Here is a 7946-nt window from a genome sequence, read left to right as displayed (position 1 = left end):
TTAGGTCAGTTGGATTATATTGTGACTCCATAGACTCCTATATATAGAAAGGAGGTTTTGTCATTTGTATCATCCAAGAATTGTTCATTTATGTAATCTAAAGGAGGTTGCCGCCTCGAAGAGGCTGAATTATAAGACGTGGATCTCTCTTTTCTATCTTTTTGTGAGCTGGTTTCATAACACAACAAGTACCCATTATGCACACTTTTGAGAAGATCCACATTAATAAAAATTGAAGATACATTAAAACAATGTGTTCAACACACTTTTTTAATGTATCTTCAATTTTTATCAATGTGGGTCTTCTCAAAAGTATGCATAGTGGATACTTGTTGGATGTGGCATTTCATTTTGCACCCAACGAGTGTCTACGCTTGAAATTTGAGTAAACTTATCAAAAGATAAGCCAAAAATACAATTAAAAAGGTAGTTTCTTTTCCCTCCAAAATATTTACATGTAACTCATTTTAAATTTAAATGATTTTGATTGTTTTACATATTATGACATGGAAATTACATGAAAATTTCATGGGAACTTTTAGGATGAAATTTCCTCTAATGGATTGCAGTCGTGTCTCTTACACCCCTATATGGACCTTTCTAACATTATCTATAATTTGTGTAGCCCTTAGGTCATCTTTTGTAAGATCTTCCCTCACTACTCCTTGCTTTCCATATGCAATGTTCAAAGGTGAAGGTGGAAAATATTCAAAAAAAGTTTTAAATGGGGAATTTTCAGTAAAAGTGTGGACTACTCTATTGTAAGAATGTTGTATAAATACAAAATTTTCATCCCAGGTGTTTGGATGCTTTTGGTTGTATCCCCTCGGAAGTTGCACCGAATTCCTAGTGACTAATTCTGTCTACCCATCTATCTGTGGATGGAATTTTGTAGATGTCTTCAATTTTATGTGCATCTTCTCCTGCATTGTAATCCAAAACGCATTGAGAAATCTTATGTCATTATATGAAATGACGCTCCTTTGTATCCTAAAATATTGCATCCATACTAGTCCAAAGAACAAGTTTGTTTATTCTTACCCATTAATGGTCTTTTTACGGGCATCAAAACACACATCACGTTGAACCTATCAACTACCACGAATAGGTAGTCAGGTCCCTTCCTAGTTATTGGTAAACCTCCCATAAATTCCATGGAAATTTTCTCTCACAAATGAGTGGGTACATGTAAGGGATGATATAGACCCCTTTCCTATTGCTAGGCTCGCTAGTACAACAAAGTATGCATCCCCTTATGAACCTTGCTACCTATTATTGAATCTTGGGCTAATACACATACAGCGCCAAGTTAACCATGGTCTTCCCTACACCAAAGTTCCATGCAACCTTGGAGGTGTGAACCTCTCCAATTATATGTTATCGATCAACTTAAAAAACACATAACTTATCTAGCCTATAGAGTAACCCATCTTGTAGATGGTAGTTAATGGTGTTTTCACCATTTTGTACATGACTCTGACTCTACAATTACTGAAGCACCTCCTTGAAGTCCTCATCCTCTAAATATGCCTATTTATATGCATCATGGGTGAATGGATCCATGTAAATAAGGGTCCCCAAAGTTATGATATTTGATGCGGGTGGCCTTGAGATCATGTTTGCCAACATTTTTGTGCTTCCCTTCTTGTACTTGATCACCAAATGAAACTATCATAGAAACCCCATCCATTTGTAATTCTTGGTCTGTTGTAGCTTACTCTAGCCTAGCAGGTATTGTAGCAGTTGGTGATCTATGTGGATTACTATCTCCTTTCCCATCAAAAAGTGCTTCCACTTCTTTATAGCGTACACCAGAGCATAGAGCTCTTTCTTGTAGGTAGGGTAATGAAAGAATTCCCCGTGAAATAATTTAGAATAGTAACATACAAGCTGTCCTTCTCGCATTAAGGCCACTCTCATAGCATACCCACTTACATCAATCTCCACTTAAAAGGGCTACTGAAATTTTGGTAATGCTATAATTATTTCTTGACTCATCTTCTTCTTTACCTCCTCAAAGGCCCTCTACTAACCCTATCCCCACTAGAAACTCTTTCCACTTGTTCTTATGGCATGGAGTGGCACTGCTATAACTTAAAATGAGGCTATAAACTTCCTTAAGTACTATTTTGCCCCAATGAAAGCCCTGACCTCAAAAACATTAGTAGGCACTGGCCATTCCTTGATGGCCTCCATCTTGGTAAGATCTATCTTCATATCCTTTCCACCTATCACATACCCCAGATACACCAAATACTACTTTGTAAGATCACACTTCCTGAGATTTTCTAGCAATTGGTGCTTCTTTAATGTCTCTATCACTATGTCAATTGTGAGATGTGTTCTACCTAGGTAGCACTGCATATTTGTATATCATCCAAATAAAAAATAAAAAATGAATCTATAAAAGGGCATAGTACATCATTCATTAATAACATAAAAGTAGTTGGTGCATTCCATAGGCCAAATGGCATGATTAACTACTCATACAAACCATTATTGGTTTTGAAGGTGGTCTTCCAGGTATCTACTTCTCTGACTCAAGCCTAGTGATATACATACTTTGTGTCCAACTTGGTGAAGTGTTTTCTTATTGTAACTGATGCAGTAGATCATCTATCCTAGGTAGGAGGCACCTATTTTTGAGTGTGATCATGTTGAATGCCCTATAATATATACACATCTACCAGGTCCCTTCCTTCTTTGGAACGATGATGATGGTTGATCCACATGGTGATGCACTCAATCTAATTACACCCTATTCTTTTAGTTGTTGCAATTATTTCTTCACCTCACTTGCTTCTATAGAGAATTCATATACAAACCAATTTTTGGAAATGGGGAGTGTGGCAATGACTGGATCTCGTGCTTCACTTTCCTCTTAGGTGGTAACCCTTTAGGCTCTCGGAAGATATCCATGTATCCATATATATTCTTCCTATTTCTTATTACAGAAAATCTTCTCATCTACATTCGAGTTGCCTTCATTTTGGTTTCTCGAATTAGTGGCCATGAGATTCTTCTTCTTATTATCCTTATTTTTTTCAATTTAATAAGCTCTATGTGCAACTTCTAATGCTTTTCATATGTATGACCATGAATGTTGCAGTGGTTGTTGGTATCTTATATTTTCCTCCTTTCTGCTTTTCTTTCCCTTGTTATAAGCATCTTGTTGCTCCATCTACTTCTATCCACTTGATTTCACTTTCTTCGGGCCTATGTTCTCCACGTATTATGGCTATACATAGGCCTCATCCACCAATCTAGGTTTGAAAAACATCACTTTCTTTTGTAGATGGTTGTGTAGACCCCCAAAATACTCAGAGTATATTTGGGTTCTTTGGATAAATACCCAACATTATGGTCGTATTTCTGAAATCTGTGGTGTACTCTTGCACAGTTTGCCCCTTCTTTTTCATGAAGTAGTGTCATTGGATCACTAGATGTTATCCCTCTAACCTAAAGGTCCTTGTGTAAATTTGCCACAAAGTTAGGACATGGACCTCTAATTTCAACCATGCAAATGAAATATTGTGTTCTTCCTTAATTTGATGGACTCTGAAATACACTTCCAATTTCTATAACTAGTGATTTAGCTTCAAATCATTGATCTCACTTTGGTATGACTTGATATCAACCTTTAGTTCTATTTTGAAAAGGCATTGTGACTGATTCATGACACTCAAACTTGGTCGATATTTTTCAAGACATTTCTTTGATTGGTTGAACTTTTCTTTCCGATCTCCTGATCTCCCCTATGATTTCTTCTCTACATTAGAACCCCCATATTCTCTAAATATTCCAAGCTTATTGATCAGAGGTATCATGCGGAGATTTGTATTACCATTTATATCTGTGGCTTGTTGTTCCAGCCACAAAAACCTTACATCTGCAGGATCACGAGGGTTATTCACAGATTCGTTGGCCATTATTAGGGTTTTATGACTTTTGGCCCAACCAATCTAGATCCCTTGCAAATCTCCACAATATGTCCAAAAAATACTCTGATACCAATATGATCCATAAACTATCATGGATATTCCACTGGATAGTTCTTCATAACAATTCTGAAAAAATTATACTTGAAATATGAAATTATAAACCATTATAGTTTTATTTCTCTTTATTTTTATAAATATGTAGAGTAATGTTATTAAGGTATGCATGCAAATTAAAATTATGCACAAAATAGAGAATAGTGAAATAAAAGCTCAGAAACACATTTGACAAAAGATATGACATGGGAAACCCTTTTGGGACTAAAACCGAGCTGGAAGGTGAGGTTGCTTTTCTCTCTTTTTTTGAATAGAAATGTCTGCGAGTAAAAAGAAGTATGGCTTGTGGCCTATGGGCTACTATAGTACAAAAATAATCTCTGTGTGATTTAACTCTTATCCCTATGGGTTAATTTTTTTTAGCTATGGAACAAATGCACTCAAAATATTGAAACCTCATTTCCTCCTATTGGCCTAGTTATAACATAACCCAATAGCCTACTAGTGATTAGGTTTGACTGCCTCAACTCTTAACCAGTGTTACAATATAGACTCTTATAGATTCTTCTTCATCATAATCATGTGGCTAGCCCATTTTTCATGAATAATGGGGGATGCCATGGTATCCTCTTGAATTATGGTGGTGAAAATAGGAAGGTCAACTTCTAAGTGGCATAACTTTCACATATGGACTCTGTTTGACATGATTCTTGCACCATTGGAAAGGTATCCTTATGTAGAATAGGAATAAATGGTGTGATGCTAAAGCGATGAAGCTTAAACCCAAAAAAATGCCATTTGATGCATCAAAATTCTCTTCAAATTTTACAAACCTCATTTTATCAAACTAGATCCCACCTATAAAAATGGTCCTATGAGCTAATTCCTCCACTTTTTTCCACTCTAAAAGCATCGAGATGGATAAAAAATAATATAATGATTCAATTCGGATCAATTTCAATTATTATGCAAGGAATATTTTAACAATGATTTAGATAATATTTTAGCACTACGATAGTGGGTATTTCAACAATTTTGCATATAATAATTTAGAAGAGAGTAATGGAAAAGAATAACATATTGGTGGTTTCCAATATCCAAAAATTGTAAACCATAAATTGTTTATGATTTAATTATGCTTATTTTACTAAGTACTATAGTGGAGCAAAATATGTGAATGTAGTTTTAACTTAATTTTATGCACCTACCTTATAGAGAACAAAATATCTATAATGTAATTATTCCTAAAAAATACATTCACTATCCTTTAATGTGTGATTTGTTTCTCTTAGAATGTTTTTACTTAGAATATTTTGTTGTTGATAATTTGTTTCTCATTTGTTATGTCAGTGACTATTTTAATTTAAATTTTATGTACATTTTTCTCTCCTATATTAATGTAGGAGATGTTTTACATAACTTGTCTTCCAACCTTGTGATAATTTGCGATAAAAAAGTTATCATATCAAGATTCAAGTCATGAAATTTTTTATCATATGAAGATTCTAGTGGATTACTACTAAACCTCAACACTAAAATATAATATAAAGAAAACTATAATTATTAAGTGAAACGGAAAGTCACTATACTCATACTGTGAGTAAAACAAAAGTATCACATAATAGTGTAATATAAATGTAAACCAAAAAAAACATATATTTGTTAAGTAATGTGGAAAATGATTGCACTCGAGCACTAATCATACTAGAAATATTAGATAGCGTTTTTAAAATGCAAACCCCACTACATCATTTCATTTATAATTATTGATCTAAAATTTAAACAATGTTATGTGAGAATTACATACCTTATAAAATTGAACACAACTACAGTAAAAATATTTAAGTCGACCTGATCTCTAATTTTTTGAACAGATGTTGCTTTTAGCTTTGTATTTCAAAGCCTTAGAAAAAAAATTAGCGGTGCGTGAAAAACTTAAAACATGCTATGTTTTATGTTTATCTAAATAAATAACCTCCACCGAACGTTCAATTTTTAAAGAGACCCACGTTTCATCTTCAGATAACGAGAAGATGGTAATTCTGACATGAATTTTTTTTACTTGTTATACATATACAAAATACATTGATATGAAATTTCTTATGCTCCTGTAATAAATTAACTAAATTAAATTACATTTTGAGCCACCTGTCATTGTGCATGTCTCTCCATTAAGAAGGTGGAAAATTAAGTTTTATTGTTTCGTTTCTATTCCCATGGGTGAATGAAGCTTTTAACAATACTCTGTACAACATTCCAATGGTTACCCAAAAAGCAAGAACTAAAATTGCTTTAAAAGAAAATTCTACCAAAAATCAAAGGAAATAGTTAATCCACATATATTAAATCTAATTTACAAATATGTGACAATAAATTAAAGAGAAAATCGAAATATATTTATTAGCAATACAATGCCCAAGAAACTAAACTATGGTTATAAGAAACAAAGATGTACATGAAACTAGACTATGCACGTAAGAAACAAAGATCTATGCTCATAAGAAACAAAGATGTACATGCAAGGAGATTGGGGGACCTCCCAGCATTAACATGCACACACTAAATCAACTATGGATGTTAGAAACTTAAAGCTACTGTATATATAATGAAATGAAAAATGAAGTTTCAACACTTAATTAAAAATTCAAAGTTCATACTGAGAAGGGTAGTTTTAATACTTAATTAAAAATTCAAGTTCATACTGAAAAAGGTAGTTTCAAACACTTAATTAAAAATTCAAAGTTTAATCGGAGGAAGGAACTTGATCTTATTGAATCTTTATATAAAGTAAAAATAAAACCAAAATGCTAATAATCTTCCATGAATATTCATCACCAAAACATCAACTTCTATGGTACACAAAAATGTGATCACCAAAACATTCAACTTTTATGGTAGCAAAAATTGTGTCAAGTTGTACATTGTTAAAAGAAGAGGAGAATTTCTTAATGTGGCAATGTCATCTAGGAATCTATTTGTGGATCCCAGAGTTATTTTTCCATATCATAAACATTGGGAACCATACCTATATTCATAATTTTCTCAAAACCATTTGAGAATATCTTAACAAATAAATAATTACCCCATTGAAATATTTCCTGTAAAAATTAGAAAAAGTGTCTTTACAAAAGTTAAAATTGCTAAATGACTTTAATTAGAAACAAATACTTCAAATTGCTAAATGACAAGAATTAGAAACAAATACTTCAAATATCGTTTTATTGTTTTATTTGTCTTTGTTGAAAAAAATGCAAAGTAAAGCACAAGTGAATGAAGATGGCATAAATATGTTTGAAATTGTGTTTATTTAGATGCCTTTTTGGCGACAAAACGTAGGACTAAGATGTTTAATGTTGATAAATCTATAGGTTTAATAATATGGTTCAATGTTAAATGCTAAGTATCTTTTTAGATTAAAAATGACTTGATGTATATGATATAATATAATGAAATTTTTTTGGACTTGTGATGTATAATAACAATCATTTTTTTCCCACACAAACACATGAGTGATTCTAAATTTTACATGACAACTTTATGGTGACAATATGCGATGCTATAAATATTTCATATGCTTATTTATATTTGGTACTATGATGTGATTTTCATTTCTTATTGTTATTATGAGTTGATCAAAATAACAGGAGCTCATGGTCAATGATGATTTACTTTTCAATTGATAAGCTTGTGTAATATTAGAGATTAATCACATAATAATTTTCATACTTCATCACAAATATCTAACTTAAAACAATTTAATTTTTTAGGTAACTATATTTATAAATCAAGTCTAAGATAATGATGTTTAATTTCGCTATAATAATTTGATTATATTAATTTTAGCGAAACCCTGCTAGGTTACGAAACCCATCTTCTTATCATAAAGGAAAAGGTAAACCATTGATGTGGGAGTGGATTGCTCACCTAGTAGTTGCTTCTAGGTTCACTTGC

Source organism: Pinus tabuliformis, chromosome 2_1 (assembly GCF_031772625.1).
Source record: "Pinus tabuliformis cultivar Carrire ecotype Pingquan chromosome 2_1, CPIR1, whole genome shotgun sequence".
Lineage (NCBI taxonomy): Eukaryota > Viridiplantae > Streptophyta > Pinopsida > Pinales > Pinaceae > Pinus > Pinus tabuliformis.
Note: the sequence above shows the minus strand (reverse complement) of the source record.